The sequence below is a fragment of the Lissotriton vulgaris genome, chromosome 7 (assembly GCF_964263255.1).
Source record: "Lissotriton vulgaris chromosome 7, aLisVul1.2, whole genome shotgun sequence".
Lineage (NCBI taxonomy): Eukaryota > Metazoa > Chordata > Amphibia > Caudata > Salamandridae > Lissotriton > Lissotriton vulgaris.
Genome location: NC_141695.1, coordinates 1,220,315,587 through 1,220,333,819, shown reverse-complemented (window position 1 = coordinate 1,220,333,819; position 18,233 = coordinate 1,220,315,587). Strand labels below are relative to the sequence as shown.

At 45.9% G+C, this 18,233-nt stretch overlaps 1 pseudogene; it reads right to left on the bottom strand.

Annotated features, from left to right (window-relative positions):
• Positions 1-9,655: 9,655 nt before the first annotated feature.
• Positions 9,656-10,238, bottom strand: LOC147703278 (exosome complex component CSL4 pseudogene; annotated as a pseudogene).
• Between the last annotated feature and the right edge of the window lie 7,995 nt (positions 10,239-18,233).

Genomic DNA, 18,233 nt, shown 5'->3' with positions numbered 1-18,233 from the left:
TTGTGTCTCTTTTTCTTGGGTGCAAGCGGACTGAGCTGGCATTATGCCTGCTAACACAAGTTCACGTACAAGTAATTTCTTTCGCAAAACTAGAGAAAAAAAGAAGAATACTTGTGTACTCTCTGACACTCTGACTATGTATTGAGTCCATAATGCTGCCTGGTAGTAGAGTTCCTGATATTCCCACTGTTACAGGCCTACAAAGACGGCAGAAAGATACATGCCAAAATGTTATACTGTGCTTGCAAACTACTAGTGTTACTGTGAGACAACTTTCTGTTGAATTATTTTGTGTTATTGTTAAAGAGTATTGGTTACATTATTTCTCTTTCTTCTTTAGATGCTCCCAAAAAGCTCACCAGACAGGAGATGGCTGTCCGGGCCAGGGCCCACAAGCTGGAGGCCATTTGTGTGGAATATCGCCGGCTGTGGGCTCGGAAATTGGAGGAGGGGGCATCAACATCAACAACCTCCTCCAGCACTGCCCCAGTGTCCACCAGCCAGCAGCCTCCAGCACAGCACAACAGCAGGCCCCCCAGAGCATGGATGGCATGCATGCACCCCCTACGCCTAAGAGTGGACTACCTGGAGCGCAAGGTGGACAATCTTGAGAAACAGCTCCAGGACCTCCGCAAGGAGCGGCGGGACCGCCTGTACAGGCACCGCCGGAAGTGACAGTCTCCCTTGCCCCTTTTTTAAAGACTGTTGGGGGGGTGGGAATCGGGAGTTGGGGATTATTTGGGACTTTTCAGAGGACTATTTGAAATGGACAATTGTTTGGGTTAGGAAGGGCTGGGACTAGTTTATTTTAGGTATAATTATTTATTTTACATACTTCAACATAGTGTACGCGTTGATGTTATTTTGTGGGGTGGTGGGCGGGGGTTACGGCACATTTGGTTTCCCCAAACTTACACGCATGAATGATCTAAAACATCCAAAAATGTTCAAAAGTGCCACTAACAGAGTTAGTGAATTCAACTGGCCTACTAGTACTTTACCAGTACTACTGTCAGTCTCTCCTCCGAGTCCTAGCCCATTATTCTACCTCCCCAAAATGCTTATCTTACCTGTGATTCGTGTTTGAGAATAGAGCTAGGCACAGCGCTGGCTGCATGGCAAATGGCGATTATGCCATCCCGGACCGAAATTCTGTTGTTGTGGTGTTAGTCGGAGTGGTACCACACTAGTAGTAGCAGCATATGAAAAAAAAAGTAAAAAAATTAGACATTGAGTGGCCTGAGAGGAGTATTAGAAGGAACAGTAGCCTAAGCAATGCTGAAGATAAGTATGGGGAAAAAGAATTGCATGGATGATTATGGCTACAACAAGAACAGTGACACAGCAGCGTAACAACAAATCTTCTTGACAAGTAGGAGGATGATGTTGACGATGGATCCAATCGATGGTGGGCATGAAATTCAGAAGGTATTTTAAAATACTCATTGTTGTTTTTTTAACCAGAATTACAATATCCTAGCATTCATCTAGCTGCCTTAAAATTGATTTGAGGAGATTGCTTGCACCTTATCCTCCCCAGCAAGTGTGTGGAATTATTGTTGTAATTTACTCACACCTCAATGAAAACCACACAGGCCGGGGGAAAAGGGTTAGGGTTTGAAACTTGGATGGGAATGGGGTTTGTGGGGAAAGTTTTGTAGAGGGAGGAAAAAGAAAACACAGCATGTACAAACAACAAATGAAGAAAAACAAATCTTTGGATACAAAGCTATCCATGAATCTTTTAAGGGACATAAAGGAAGTGCATGCACCACTGCATGCATGAAGTTGTTTGCTAAATGGATAGGTTACTGAAAAATAAGTAGTACTTTCTACAATGTACTAACTATGAAGAAACAATGTGACAGTACAGGGGTGCAGTAATTACGCAATTTCATTTGTCTATCTGCCCTCAGAGAGAAGAAAAACTTAGTACATTAAATTAGTTTAAAAACATAGCAAAGAAAAAAGTATACAATGGCTGAATGGATGAATTGAAGCAGAGAGCAAACAAATCACACTCATAGAAGTTCACAGCAATAACATTACTTAAAAGATAAGTAGAAATGAAGATGGATACTGTAACTGTATGTTGTTGTAGTTGTCCTGTTGAATTTGGGAAGTTACATGCATCCAGCCATTCCTCTTTTTCGCGGTACTCCTCCATTCCATCTGATGCTTCGTCAATCAATGTTGGGGACCAGAAGACACCTTGTCCACTGCCTGCCTGGCGGATGCTAAATTTCAGGTCGCTAATGGTAAGCCTGAGTTCATCCTCCTTTTTCCGATTGCACAGGGTAAAATCCGGCCAGTAATTGTTGATGAAAAAACAGGAAGTGATATTAAAACACCCAGAGAAAAATATATAAGGTACGCTGTGTAGTGCAAAAATAACACTTTCAGTTTCAGAGTCAACAGTATTACAATACATACAAGCATCATTTCGAAAGTGCGTACTCTGAGTCTCCTTTTCAAGGATAAATAAGTGTGGGCGAAATTTGCAGATCTTTCACCTTAAGCTAGGTGTAAAGTGTAAACTGCGATTTTAGAACAAAATTAGACCTTCTCAGCAGTGCTCCCAGATCCCTCAACCCACACCCAAAAAAGTAGAACACCCCCAAAAAGGGCAAAATCAAAAATGGAAAATGCGACACTTGGAAAATCTACAGAAGCCTACCTGAAAATCGCTCCAAACGTGCTCTGCAGCTAAGCCCTAACCCCCGTTTTCCACCATGGATTTTCTTCAAACCACTAGCAATCAAAATTATACCTTCCCAGCAGTGCCCCCAGACCCCTCAAGCCACCCCAAACATCAAGAACCCCCCCAAGCAGCCCCCCAAAACATGCAATACTGCTAGGACTCAGTTTAAATTGTGATTCAAATGGGGATGATGGACGGGGCATTCGAGTAAATCAAACACTCACCCCAGTCAAGTGATCTGCATTTAATCCATCACCATTCTTTAGCTCACTCTGTCACCCCAGTTCAGACATGGCCAAATGCAAATCAGTCTGACCCTGTGCCTCAGTGCAGCCCGAACTGCCAAGCCATGTCTTCCATGGACCAGAAACAAGCATCCTAGGACCGGTTTATGGCATTGCAGCCGTCATCAGCCAGGGTAGTTTGAATCCAGTGGCAAAGTGAGCAAGGGACGTCTGAGCATGCCCTGCCAACTTAGGGCGAACAAAGCGATACAAAAGGGGATAATGGACGGACCGTTCGAGTAAATCAAACACTCACCCCAGTCAACTGATCTGGATTTAATCCATCACCATTCTTTAGCTCACTCTGCCACCCCAGTTCAGACATGAGGCACAGGGTCAAGGCTGATTTGCATAAGGCCATGTCTGAACTGGGGTGGTGTGGAGAGCAAAAAACAATGGATTTAGGCCCAGATCTCTGTACTGGGGTGAATGTATGACATTATTCTGCATTCTGTCCATCAATTGTTGTTTTTGCATTTGTCACCTCGAGTGGGATGGGTATGCTCAGACGTGAGTCCCATGCTCTCCACACCACTGGAGTCAAGCTATCCTGGCTGAAGATGGCTGATAGCCAGAAACCGGTCCTAGGATGCTTGATTCCAGTCCAGGAAAGACATGGCTTGGCAGTTCGGGCTCGACTGTTCCCATGAGGCACAGGGTCAAGGCTGATTGCATATGGCCATGTCTGAACTGGGGTGGTGTGGAGTTCAAAAAAACGATGGATTTAGGCCCATATCTCTGTACTGGGGTGGATGTATGACATTGTTCTGCATTCTGTCCATCAACTGTTATTTTTGCATTTGTAACCCCGAGTGGGATGGGTATGCTCAGACGTGAGTCCCATGCTCTCCACACCATTGGAGTCAAGCTATCCTGGCTGAAGATGGCTGATAGCCAGAAACCGGTCCTAGGATGCTTGATGCTGGTCCAGGAAAGACATGGCTTGGCAGTTCGGGCTGGACTGTTCCCATGAGGCACATGGTCAAGGCTGATTTGCATATGGCCATGTCTGAATTGGGGTGGTGTGGAGTGCAAAAAAATGATGGATTTAGGCCCAGATCTCTGTACTGGGGTGAATGTATGACATTGTTTTGCATTCTGTCCATCAATTGGTGTTTTTGCCTTTGTCACCCCGAGTGGGATGGGTATGCTCAGATGTGAGTCCCATGCTCTCCGCACCACTGGAGTCAAGCTATCCTGGCTGAAGACATCCGATAGCCAGAAACCGATCCTAGGATGCTTGATTCCGGTCCAGGAAAGACATGGCTTGGCAGTTCGGGCTGGACTGTTCCCATGAGGCACAGGTACAAGGCTGATTTGCACATGGCCATGTCTGAACTGGGGTGGTGTGCAGTGCAAAAGAACTATGGATTTTGGCCCAGATCTCTGTACTGGGGTGAATGTATGACATTGTTCTGCATTCTGTCCATCAATTGTTGTTTTTGCTTCAGTTTAAATTGTGCCAAAACGCTGTCTGCAACTAGGCCCAAACCCCCCTTTTCCACCATGGATTTTCTTCAAACCACTTGCAATCAAAATTAGACGTTCCCAGCAGTGCCCCCAGACCCCTCAACCCACCACCAAAAGCCTAACCCCCCCCCAAGCAGCCCCCCAAAAACATGCAATACTGCTGTCCCCAAAACATGGCATATCGCAAATCGCGCCTCGACAAAAAAGTGCTGTTTTCAGCACTTCCACTACTTCGATCCTATTGAAAGTTACCAGGACACTTGTTCCAGTGATTCCCAAGAAGGCAGCACAAAATCGATCAAGTGTAAGGTGTACGACTAGTTCACCCAAACACACGCGCCCGCAAAACACCATCAAAAGCCACAATTCGGACAATTCTGAAAAAACGCGAAACCCCCCCTGAAACTTTGCTAACATCATTATGAATGAGCCTGCATCGGGCCCTGAGCCCTAGACTAAGGGAACCCTACCAAATTATTAATTAAACCCAAAAACCCTAGTAAACCGCACTGAACCCTAAACCCTAGATATGCTTTGTCTGTCTGTGTCAAAGAGCCTAGGTATGCTACACCAGGTTGCTTCACTCAGTGGTGCCTGCCTTGACCACCTGCATGGCCCTGCCGCAAGCATGGGCCGAAAAAAACAAAAATCCGTTCCGCTAGCGAAATTTACTGTTCTCGGCGGCAAATTCACAATCTGAGAATCTCGCGAAATAGCTGAAAATCCGCAAACTCTTGAGCGTTACAGATTTTTGGCCCATGTTTGCGGCAAGGTGATGCAGACAGTCAAGGCAGGAACCACTGAGTTAAGCAACCTGATGTAGCATACCTTTGATACAGACATACAAAGCATATCTAATTGTATGCAGCAAGCCACATAGCCCCAAATTTACATGAACTGATGTACTCTGAAATCTGCCTGGCATACCTATACTGCCTCGACCACTCCACAACACGACTAGACAGACATGTAGTTCTGCTGTAGTAGTTGTTGTAGACTGGTTTACCTGTTTGACACTCACAAATTGGCCATAGTTCTTCCCCAAACAGACGTTGATGATCCATCCATCCCAGTGAGTGACTGTAAAGAAAAAAGATATAATATTTAATCAATCATCATGGTATATTGGCAAACAGTAAGTCCAAGGAGATTTTGCATTTTGGAAAATGCAACGTAGTGGCCCCTGCAGTTGAAGTACAATTTTAATTAAACAAGGTAAAAAAAAGCAGAGTAGACTTGAGTTACATTTAGTTTGTAAAAGATTAAATAATAACAGAAGACATATGATTCATTTCCTGCACAACAAACAAACAGCAATTGATTTCATCAGAGCCAGACAGCCATTGATGTCCACAGCGTGCCATCTTCTTCTCATTATTCATTACTTGTTCCACTTTTTGTCTGCATCTTCTTCTGAAAGTGCAGGACCAAAGGGCAGCCTCTCCTGTCAATCAATTTCAGAAGTAACTGTCAGCAATCAGCAAACATGTAGTCAGTAATTCCAGTCCCACTTGAGGGGACTTGTCTACGAGTACGAAGACAAAGTTTATTTATTCTGCGTAATCCAGCCATCTGCCTTGAGGGAAATGGATAGGGGGAGTCTGGAGGAGGAGGATAGAGGAGCATGATTGAGTTGTGAACTTGTGAACCTCGGGAATGCAGACTGCGGCACCTTCAAATCAATAAGGAAATAGGCTGAAGACAGTGCTGCTGAGGGACTTGTTGTGATTAGGTGATTAGAGTTTTGTTGTGGTAAAAGTTGCAAAACAAACAAAGACACACAGGATTAAAAGTGAACAAGGACGAAAAAAAGGAAGTCATTTTCAGGCCTCCGTGTCAGGGAAGTAGAGCTCATCCTCAAACTCTATGAATTGAGACGGGAGTAGGTCTGCTAACAGAGCAGAACTTCTGTTACCTAAGTCGGTGTCCTCTTCTTCCTGCGTGCATTCACGTATTTTGTAATCTGGTGGTATGAAGTGCTGATTCACCTTGATCAGTGTTAACCTCTCCACATTTTTGGGTGAGAGGCGGGTCCTTTTTGAAGTTACAATGGCACCAGCAGCACTGAAAACACGTTCAGAAGACACGCTTGCGAGTGGGCAAGACAAATAATTTAGAGGCAGGTTGGTCAGTTGCCACTGAGGCATTTTCCGATACCAATACAGAAATGGGATCTGATTAACAAAGACCTCTGTTGGGTCATCCAGATAGGCCTGCACCATCGACTGAAGGTTCTCCAGGGTTGCTCCACTTTGCGTACCATCTGTGGCATGCATCACTGTAACGAGCAAACCCTTGATGAGTTAGCTAATCTGCTTCAGACAATATTATGGCTGGGCCTGGTGCAGGTGAGGATGATGATACGGTTGCTGGTGTCGTTAATGGCTGTGAGGGAAAGTGGCTCCCTTCGGCCACAGATTCAGAAGTGGAACTTGATGCCGGATGGCCTGCTGATTCAGTTGTACTTCTGCCGGCTCCTTAAATTTTCTGCCACTCTTTTTCGAACCGAGTAGCTGACACAGCTAGCCAATGTTTGTACTTTGAAACATCTGCTTCATAAAAAGGAATGAATGCTTTGCTGGCCACTGCCTTTTTGTACCTTGGATCCAGAATAGTGGCACAAATTTAATGTTGTTCTGTATGTATGTTTTCAAGCCTTTCATTGGCAACTATGCAGCCTAATAACCTCTCCGCCGACTGATATGCGTCTTGCTTTTCAGCATCATCTCGAAACGTTGAAGATACCGCCTTTAGTTGGTGCTTAGCATGCGCAACAATGGGATAGCTTTGCCCAGAGAACAGTCCTCCCTTATGACTTCACGCGTGAAGACCTCAAGAGGACAAAGCATGTCTGTCAGGCTTGCAACTAGCTTCCATTCCTCCAACACTAGTCTCATGTCTTTCATAGTAGAACCCAGTTTATAGATATAATCATTGATTACTCCCCACTGCTCAGACAGATGCTCAAGCATGTAAAAGGTTGAGTTCCAACGTATTGTCACCTCCTGGATGAGTCCTTTGACTGGCAGTCTACGTTCATGTTGAATGCTCCTCAGCTGCTTCCGGGCCTTAAAAGAATGGCTGAAATGTGTGCAGATTCTTCGGGAGGTGGCCAGTAACTCGCTGACTGTGTTTTCTTTTTTCAAGAAATCTTGCACCACGATGTCAATACTGTGCGCCAAACACGGCACTCTGAAGTATTTACCATCACGCATGGCCTTAACTATATTACTGCCGTTATCCGTGGAAACATAACCAATCATGCAATATATTGGTTCCAGCCATTCATAGACCTTCCTATCAAACTCCTCCAAAAGGTTAGGTGCAGTATGAGTTTTCTCCATGGCAAATATGGCTACTGTTGCATGTTTCCTTGTAGCTTAAATAACTGTGTCTGTGTCAAAACCTGCTTTTTACTTGTCTTTAACCCCTGCAGAAGAAACCCAGTGTGCAGTGATGCACATGTAATCAAGGGCTTGGCAACTGTTCCACATGTCTGTTGTCAGGTGGATAATGTGAACAGCACTCTTCTGAATAGCTGCGCCAATCACCTCCAGCACATCTTGATGTAGTGCTGGAACAGCAACCCTGGCAAAATAGGACCGGCTAGGAACCTTCCATTTAGGGCAGACTGTTGCCACAAATTCTAGAAAACCCACCCCTTCCACGAAAGAAAAAGGGAGAAGGTCCAGCGCTAGCATTTTAGCCAGCTTTGCGTTATACAGACGTGCCGTTTGGTGGTTGCGTTCATATGGCACATCCGAACAAAACATTCTGCTAATGGTGGTCTGGACTGTTTTATGTTATGAGGATGATGTAGACTTCTTCAAACGAGTTCGGCTTATTGATGTACTTTTTCGCATTGGTGTATCTCCCAGACTCTTAGTGTGCCTCATACATGTTGCAGGGGTAGAGGGTGTGGGCGCTACCACTGCAGTGCTGTCTGTCGCTTCTTCACTTCATCCCTGTATGATCCGCCCCTCGTCATCATAAGATGCAATATGAATGGATACATTTGGATTTGTTGTACTTTTGGCTTCCCGGATCTTCCTTAGGTACGCCTCCCAAATGAGAGCGTGGTGTTTTTGGAGATTACCTCTCTGGCCACCGGTACCATAGTTGGTACCAAGCTTACCCCGACTAACTACAGTTTTACAAATCGAACAAACAACCATGTTTTCCGCCTTTTGGCTAACACTAAAGAAGTCCCAAACTGGGGACTGGAAATGTCTGCTGGTGGTGGAGGTGCTACTTTCAGTTTCAATGGCAGATGAAGTGGAGGATGGGCGTGGCTGAATTTGACTCTGTTGTGCACTTACAGCACCACTACATGAGGTAATGGAGGTCGAGCTGGATGGAGGTCCCTACCGGCCCTTCTGAAGAGAAAATATGGAAGCTGTAGGTCGTGTTGGTGTAGTACAGAGTTCTTCAAACTGTGGGGTGTGCCCCCCCGGGGGGCTTAACACCATCCCAGGGGGGGGCACACACTCAACTCTAAAATCCAACCTTTGTTGTCCTCTGCGGCGCAAGTCTTTACCCATTTCAAATGGGAATTTCTTTCATTAGCGAACTCCTGGTGACAAAGGGTTGGAGGGGTGAGGGAGGGGAAATCATTGGGCACGACACGCCCATGCTTTTGTCAGATAAGTGCTAACAGTTCACCCTCCCAGGAGGGGGTTAATTGGTAGCTCTGAAATGCTTCAGCTGCAGTGAGAGGCAGGACGTCTCCTCAGCTAAAACCGAAAGTAAAGGAATAGACAGTCCTGTTCCTTTGCGTTCGATTTCAGAGCAGAGGAGACTCCTTGCCTCCCACTGCAGCTTAGAAAGTACTTTTATTTGTCTTTAAATACAAACATTACACTTTAGTTGCATTAAGAAAGCCTGCAAAAATAAACGGCATTACTCATTTTGTGCCGAATCGAACCCTATCAAACCATTTTCCGAGCAGTATAACCACTTTAGGCACTGAGGAGCAAAAGAATTTTGAGAAACAATTTTTTGTTGGACATGAATCTGCTGATATGCCATCTATTCCGTCAACCAATGTACCCTTTGTCATGGACACCACATTGAGATGCAAGACTGTACAAGTCCTATAACAACAGATTGTATTTACACCAGGAGAGCTGCCAACAATGCGGAGTGTGCAGCACAGCTCCAAGAGGCGCGGGAAACAACACTTCTGAGAAATTCAAGTTGACTACATCTGTAGAAACTCTGGCTCCACCCGGGCCACTTTCCTGAACTCCTTCATGTGCGTCTACGGGCACTGCATCTCACACCAGCGGATAGACACCATCTGTACTCCTGCTTCACTATGGGCAACCACCACGCCCAGCTCGTTCTCAGCGGTTGTCAACAGATAGTTGGACTGTGCATCACCAAGAGAAATAACTTGCCAGGACGATGTCACTAGGTCGGAAACTCTTGTACACTACAACCTTGTTTTTTTCAGTGGCTCGAATGTCTTCCTTTAGTATTGTTCCTCTGAATGTATTCTTCAATAGAGTGGATGCAATGTAGAGGATCTGAACTTTGGCAAAGTGGGAATTAATGCTGCACACCTTACAAGTGACAGTGGCACCCACGTCAGGTAGGAGCTGGGACTGCGCATTTCTCACCACAGAAACCGTAGGCAACATTCCATTATCACTTTTCTTCATCACATACCCTGAGAGGGAGGCATAAATATACCCATGCCTGCTGTATGTCCTACTGCCAGTGTAAAAGTCTTCAAGACTGCACAACCGTTCTCCGGGTATACAGTACTGTGCTGGAGCCATGACCACTAACTGCTCTGCTGGTCCCAAACACTCTAGCGCAGCGATGCATGCTCTAACGAGCGTGAACCCACTGCAGCTGAAATAACCGTTCCATAGCTGCCAAGGTTTAAGATTGCAATGTGTGGCACTTTTATCATTTCAGTGTAATTATGAATTATATTTCAACCACTGAGTGACACTTTTCTCGCAAGCAAAATCAAGCTGACGAGGGAAATGTAAATAAACATTAGAAATTTCACACATGCTACTTTAGGAAATTTAATTGTACTATAATTGTTTATTGGAGGTAGCATACTGCAAAATGTTCACATTGCGGAGTCCAGAGTGTACAGGGCACTTTATCGCGTAATTTGCACATTGCCACTTCTGAAATGTGTTTGATACCAGAACAATTATTAGATACTGTATAGCGACATTATGTACTTTAGGTCGTAAGAGGCACTTGTTTTTAAAGCTTGTATGATATTATGTGTTAAATAATATGTCCAAGTTTATTGTTTGAAGTCAATGATTGGTGTTGTTTTAATATGGGTGGATAGTAATACTGACACCCATGTATTTGCGATGTTTTTAATATGTGTATTTGTGATTGTATATATGGTTGTGCTTCGCAAACCAAATAAAGCGTTTTGAACTGAACTGACACACATATTGGAGCATTAATTCAATTAATTCACTTGAATAAATTCTAGACCCCTTGGGTTCAGAGTTTATGTGAGTTTTCAGATCTTTAAAAACAATTTCTGCCCCTGGGCCTACTGGCTAGTGAGGCTTTACAGGCACCCCAAACATTTAAAAAATAAATAAACATATAACAGTGAGCTAAAATTCCATGACATAAATGAGAATTAAGTTTAAAAAAAAACACAGAAACCTAACCCTGGGCCTACTGGATGCTGTAAAATCTCAAGTCCAAAAGTGATCCAAACTCCAAAGTCCAAAAAGTCCTCAAATACAAATATCCAGCAGCAGCCACAAAAAGTAATCCTTCCAGCTCCAGATCCAAATCAAAAGTGACCAGGACATGGACAAAGCACTGGGAGGAGCTTGCTGGACAGGAACAGGAAGATGGAGAGTCTGGGGCACTTCCTTCCTCCCACCCCCCTCCCACCCCTCTCCCAAAAAATGGACTCCTTGCACCAAAAAGTGCAGCCAAATGTCATTCTGAGGAGTTCTTCTGATCAAAATCAACATTTTCAGAAGGTTTATGCTGCCTGCGGTGGATTTCTTGTGCAGAATTGCAATTTTTGCAATTTCGGGAAAGGGAGCTGTTCAAATCTCCCGCCGGAAGTCAGCTGTGCGCGGCATCTACGTGTTCGGTATTGTTTACCCTTATGACGTACTCCCGTTGTCAAACTCTCGCTGTGCAAGATGGCGGGCTGCGATAACGTAATCACGGTCGAAAAACTCTCGCGCGATCACGCAGCAAGATCCAAAATGGCGCAGCACACGCAAACCGGGAGAAAAACAACTCAGCGAACACAGAATCACGTGCACGCGCGATATTGTATTTTTCAAGCGCGACCAAGCAAAAAAATCCGCAAGCTTGCGAATTTACGGATTTTTGGGCAAATTTTCAGGATTCGCTGACTGCGAAATTGCAAAAAATCCGCAAATTTCACGAACGAAACGGATTTTACGCCCACGCTTATGTATGATAGTATAACGAAAGAGTGTTCCTGTTTTCCACCTTACTTGAGGTATCTTAAGTCGCATGTTCTGGGTTGACTAATCATTGGTGTATTTGCTATAGGATGAGGAACCAATGAGTCACTGATGCTAGTCTAGTAGAGAATTTTGGGTACTAAGGTGAGTTTTGGCACACTCTAATTCACTAAGGTCCTAAGTCTCTGTGCACAGTTCTGTATAGGAACAGAACTCCCTGCAACAACACACCCTGCATGACTGATTCTCAATATATAGAGATCTCAGTAGCAGGAAACTGAGGGAATATAGGGCCTCACTGTGATGGCGGTCGGAGGAGCATCCGACCGCCATCACAGCTGGATGGAGAGTGCCCGATAAGTAGTAATCGGTTCCACCTGCTATAATATACAGAGACCACCGGGTAGGCAATCAGAAACATGCATTTTTCCATTGCAGCTTGTGCTGTGGCCTGGAAAAGGACGTTGAAAAAGGCATGTTTGCAAACATCCATGCACAGTGTGCCAGGCATCATGCGGTGTCTCACACACGTTACATGGATGTTAGGGGGGGCACCACATGTGCCACCCCCTTGTCACATAGCGGTGGCTCACAGAGGATGGGGCGCAGCTCTGGATGACTTCATGTCAATGTTCTGTCCAATGGCTACTACCGAGACATCAGTCGACTCAGGTTTATTCAGTCAGAGACTTTAGAAATCAAGTCCTGCTAGAAGTACCTTAAGCTGCTGCAGTTTGTGAGAGGCTGGCCTGGTGGTTGTGCCAAATCAGGGCAGTGCTGCTCTCACCATCGTATGGCTGCAGTGAACATTAAAATCCTGACCGTCATCATGACCGTCACCCCGCTAGAAATTGCCAAGGAAGTGATGTTGCAATGGGCAGGACTGGACTCTGAGGAGAGGCAGATGGCCCAGGTGGCTTGGCCAGCACACCTCCACGGTAAGGTCATTGCCATGGCTCGAGGTCTTACAATCAATCAATCAATCAATCAGTGGCTTATAGAGTGTTCTACTCACCCATTTGGGTCCCAAGGCACTTGGGGGGTGCAGACCCGGGTCAGTTGAAGAGCCAAGTCTTAAGGTTCTTCCTTAATGTGTGAAGGGTTAGGGAGCGTCTGATGTTGAACTGGAGCTCAATCCAGGTTTTGGCTGCGATGTAGGAGAAAACTCTCCCGCCGGTTATTTTTCTGCGGATGCAAGGGACCTTTGCAAGGGCGAGGTCGGTGGAGTGGAGTGTCCTCTTGGGTACGTGGAAAAATACATGGTCATTGAGGTATATGGGTCCGATGTCGTTGAGGGATTTGTAGGTGTGGGTGAGGAGTTTGAAGGCGACCCTCTTCTCCACGGGGAGCCGGTGGAGGCTTTGTAGGTGTTGGGTCATGTTCTCGTGGTGCGGTGTCCCTAGGACGATCCTGGCTGCGGCGTTCTGGATGGTTTGGAGTCTGTGTAGAAGAGTTTTGTTGATTACGGTGAAGAGGGCTTTGCCGTAGTCTAGTCTGATGGTTATGAGTGCGTGGGTGATGGTCTTTCTGCAGTCAGCGGGGATCCATTTAAAGGCATTACGGAGGATGCGGAGGCAGTTGAAACTGGTGGACGCGACGGTGTTGATCTGGCGGTTCATGGAGAGGGAGGAGTCGAGGAATATGCAGAGGTTCTGAGCATGGTCTGTCTGGGTGGGTGGGCTCCCGAGGGCGGAGGGCCTCCAGGTGCTGTGCTAGGCGGATGTGCAAGGACCGAGGATGAGGATCTCGGTCTTCTCGGAGTTGAGCTTTAGGCAGCTATCCTTCATCCAGGCTGCTACGTTTCTCATTCCTTCCTGGAAGCAGAGTCTGGTGTCTTCTGGGTGACGGAGAGGATTAACTGGGTGTCATCAGCATAGGATACGATGCTAAGCCTGTGCTGTCTGAAGATGGCGGCGATGCGGGCCATGTAGCTGTCGAAGAGCGTCAGGCCTAGTGATGATCCTTGGGGTCAGATGATGTTAGTGGGATCAGAGAGGAAGCGCGGGGAGTCTGATCCTCTGGGTTCTGCTGGAGAGGAAGGATTGGATCCAGTCAAGGAGAGATCCCTGTATTTCTGAGTTGTGGAGTCTGGTGGCTAGCGTGTGACGTGAGATGGGTTCCAAGGCTGCCGAGAAATGAAATGAAATGAAATGAAAAATTATATTTATATAGCGCGTACATACCGTAAGGCCTCGCAGCGCTTGAACTGAATAGTGTGGTGAGCAGATAGCAAGGTTAACACATTTTGGCGAACAGGTAAGTTTTTAATGTCTTCCTAAAGACCATCAGGTTGCTCATTTCCCGCATATTCGGCGGGAGCGAATTCCACATCTTAGCCGCTAAGTGTGAAAACGCCCGGCCTCCCCAGCGAGCCTTATTGACTTTAGTTGTCGTGGCAAGATGAAGGACGCTGGAACGAAGGGTTCTCGATGGAATGTAAGGTACGACCAGGGGGCACAGGATAGCTGGACCTGTTCGGTGAAAAGCTTTGTGCACAATGCACATAGCTTTAAAGTGCATTCTGGCAGCTATTGGGAGCCAGTGGAGTTCTTTTAAGGCCTTTCTTGCTGATTGCCCACGAGGGATGCCAAACAAGAGTCGAGCAGCACAGTTTTGTGTAACTTGGAGTCTGTTGATCACTGCTGCCGGGGCTCCCAGATATAATGCATTTCCATAATCCAGGCGGGAGAGTATCAAGGCCTGAACCATGATTCTCCTTGCCTGGAAAGGAAGCAATGGGAGAATCTTCCGGAGCATTCTCAACAGTCCGATACAGGTGGAAGCAGTTTTAGTGGCCTGCACAGAAAAATCCAATGCTTTATCAAGCCAGACTCCGAGGCTTTTGATGTGGGGTTTCGGTGAGGGAGGAGCACCAAGACAGGCGGGCCAGATGGGAACCAGAATGGTCGGTGCAGGATTGCCCAGTAGCATAATCTCTGTCTTCTCCCCGTTGAGTCTGAGACATGAGGAATGCATCCACTTGGCTACTGCCTCTAGACAGGGCCCTAAGGTGTTGGATGAACCCTCTGTGTGATCCAAGGAGACCACCAGTTGGGTATTATCCGCGTAGGTGATAATACGCACACCGAAGGGCTGTACTATCCCTGCCAGAGGACTCATGTAGACATTAACTCCATGGCTGCTAAGGCAATTCCCCTCCTGTGCTGCAGATTGTTGTTTTACATTGTTTTATGACGAGCTGGGCTCGTCATCAGTGTACGAGGAGGCTACACCATGACGAGCCCAGCTCGTCATGAGTGTGGAAGGGGTTAAAGAGCGTGGGGCTCAGGGCCGAGCCCTGAGGAACCCCACAGCTCAGAGGGTGTTTCGAGGATGCTACCTCGCCCTCAAACACCTGGAAGAAGCGCTCATCCAGGAAGGAGGTCAGCAATTTCAGGGCCGCGCCCGACACGCCCATGCCATTTAGATGATGTAATAATGTGGCATTGTTAACCGTGTCGAACGCGGCACTAAGATCTAATAATATAATGGCTGCCTTCCCTCCCTGGTCCAGCACAGATCTCGTTTCTTCCGTTACCGCGAGTAAAACAGTTTCGGTGCCATGTTGAGGGCGGAATCCCGTCTGGGAGGCACAAAGTAGGTCATTGGACTCCAAATACTCTACCAAGATGTTATTGATGTGTCTCTCCAGCAACTTACTCATCCAAGGGAGAAGGGAGATGGGGCGGAAGTTGGCCAGGTTGTTCTGGTCTAATGAAGGTTTTTTGAGAAGGGCCCTAACCATTGCACATTTCCACTGGGCAGGGACCAAGCTGGAAACAATGGACGAGTTTAGGACATCTAAGATAACAGGACATATGGCCTCGCTGACTTTAAGGAGGGTCTGAGGAGGTGCAGGATCATTGGGAGATCCTGAGGTGACTTTGGAAAAATTTTTCTTCAGTGCAATTGAGTCAAGAAGAGGGAACTCCTCGAGCGAGCTGTAAGCTGGGGCGTCCGCTTTAGGGTCAGCAGTAATGTCCCGCTTCTCTGCATCAGTAGGGAAAGAGGAATAGATGGCCAAAATTTTCTGAGAGAAAAAAGTTGCCAAATTATTACATCGAACAAGCGCCCCAACAGAGGAGACGCACTCAGGGGGGGGGGGGAGATTAGTGACTTTGCTATTTTAAATATTTCTCTGGGTGAGTTAGCAGCTGACTTGATTTTAGAGTCATAGAATTGGATTTGTGCGCTTTTCATTTCACTCTTATATGATTTAATCGCGGCTCTATACTCGGATTTCTTAGATTGTGAGTATTCTCGCCTCCAGGCTCTCTCCAGCTTACGACACGACTGTTTCATGGATCTAAGGATGGGGGAGTACCATGGGGCCACTTTGCATCGTTTTATAGACTGTAGAGATTTTTTTGGGAGGACCTGGTCCAAAGTATCCGTGATCCAATTCTCATAGTTAGACGTGGCTATACTGGGATTCATTGATTTGGAAGGCACGTGCTCATTAAGTGCCAATTCCCATTCAGCCAGAGGCAGCGAGGCCCATTTCCTACCCCGGTGCTTGTTCTTATTTTGTGACATAAGGGGAGTGTTAATAGGCCACGTAAAAGGTACTAAGTAATGGTCAGTCCAAGGCAGAGGCCTAGGAATTTCCACTGTTAGACTATCAAGATTGCTAAAAATATGGTCTAGGAGATGGCCTTTAATGTGCGTTGGATGGAAACCTTTTTGCGACAGATTAATGGCTTGGAGATTAAGTCGAAGATTAGTGGCTGTAGCATCCTGGGAGTCATCCAAGTGCAGGTTCAGGTCACCCAGCAGCGTGAAATTTGCTGCCAGGAGCAACTGATTAGCAGCCGCATCTGTCAGCTCAGTAATAAAGTTATTCGACGGGCCCGGGGGTCGATAAACTAATATGCCCGAGAAAGTGGATGTTGGGGAGAACTCCAGAGTAAAGTACAGACTTTCACATGCTCGCATGGCCGGGATGGAGATGCGGCATCGGAAGATGTCTCTGTAAATGATGGCCAGCCCTCCACCTCTATGTATCTTACGATCTAATCGTTTTAGGGTGTAACCATGGGGAATAGCCCATACTACAGTGGGATCCATTTCCAACTGGAGCCATGTCTCTGTTAAAAAAAGTTATAACAAGAAAGGGAATGCCAGAACTCGAATTCAAATAACAGCAGCTTGTTTATTCAGCTGATGTGTACCCTCTTTGAGTGACTTCAAGAAGGTATTTTTTCAAATATTTCACTTTTTTGAATATTTCAATACACATTTACATTTTATGACACTTCAGAAGGTAAAACATTTCTTTTCACTGAGAAAACAAAAAGTACAATGTTTCAAAACATTACAAACTTTTGAACAAAACCAATAAAGCATTCAAGTATAGTTACAATTTAAATCACGGTTAGCTCCAAATTATGTACACCTAGACTGTTTTTTTTTAACAAATAATTTTACAACCAATGGGCATTGTGGGCAACCTGACTTTGATTATGTCACCCTATGTTTATGTATCAACCCCTAACATTTGGGTTCCATCAACTTTCATACAGCCTTGTAGCCGACGCGTTTCCAAACCCTTCTTTTTTCTGTAGGGTTCTTCTTCAGGGCTGAGCTGTGCCTACGGTGTAAAGATGGGGGACATTTCAGTATCTCCTATTCTCTACTGTTAACCATCTTTGTTACAAAGGGAAAACCTCAAAGATTTTTACCTTTTGTTGCTGGGGGCTGTAATATTCAAGCACGGAGCATCATGTTATCCATATCTTTCATTACCTGAGTGGGGTTAAAGGATTCGGTGGGTTTGTAAGTTACCAAATTAATCACACTCATCAACATGTATTCTCCGTTTTATGTGCCACCCTGTCACTTACTTCTTATGTTCCTGATCCCTCGTGGAGGTGAAAGGACCGTTTTTGAAAATCTAATTGTAGTTCCGCGGTGTTGGGGTTCTGTTTGGATGTGAAGTAAAGATCGAATTTACCACCTAATTGCTGCAGCGAGTGTTACATTGTAATAGACGCTGTTATGCAATCATGCTTACTTGATTTCAGACGCCTCAGGCGGACCCCGGCATTGCTGTGTATTATGCAGGTCTAAGACGTTGTTCTGTAAACAGAGTTTAAAGTGCCCGTTATTCGGCAAGCATTCTGCTTTAGTTTTTAGTTTTAGTTACGCTGGCGGAAATCGCGTTTGCGGTGGTGCACACTTAATCATCTTACCTCCGTCTATTCGAAGTCGCGTTTGGAACCTCCGAGGGGCCGCGTGACGCTCACTCCTACCGCTGCTGAGAAACCTCCGATTTCCAACACAGGGCGGAACTCTGTTTCCTGTTAATAAGTGGTGCTAGGCATTGTGGGA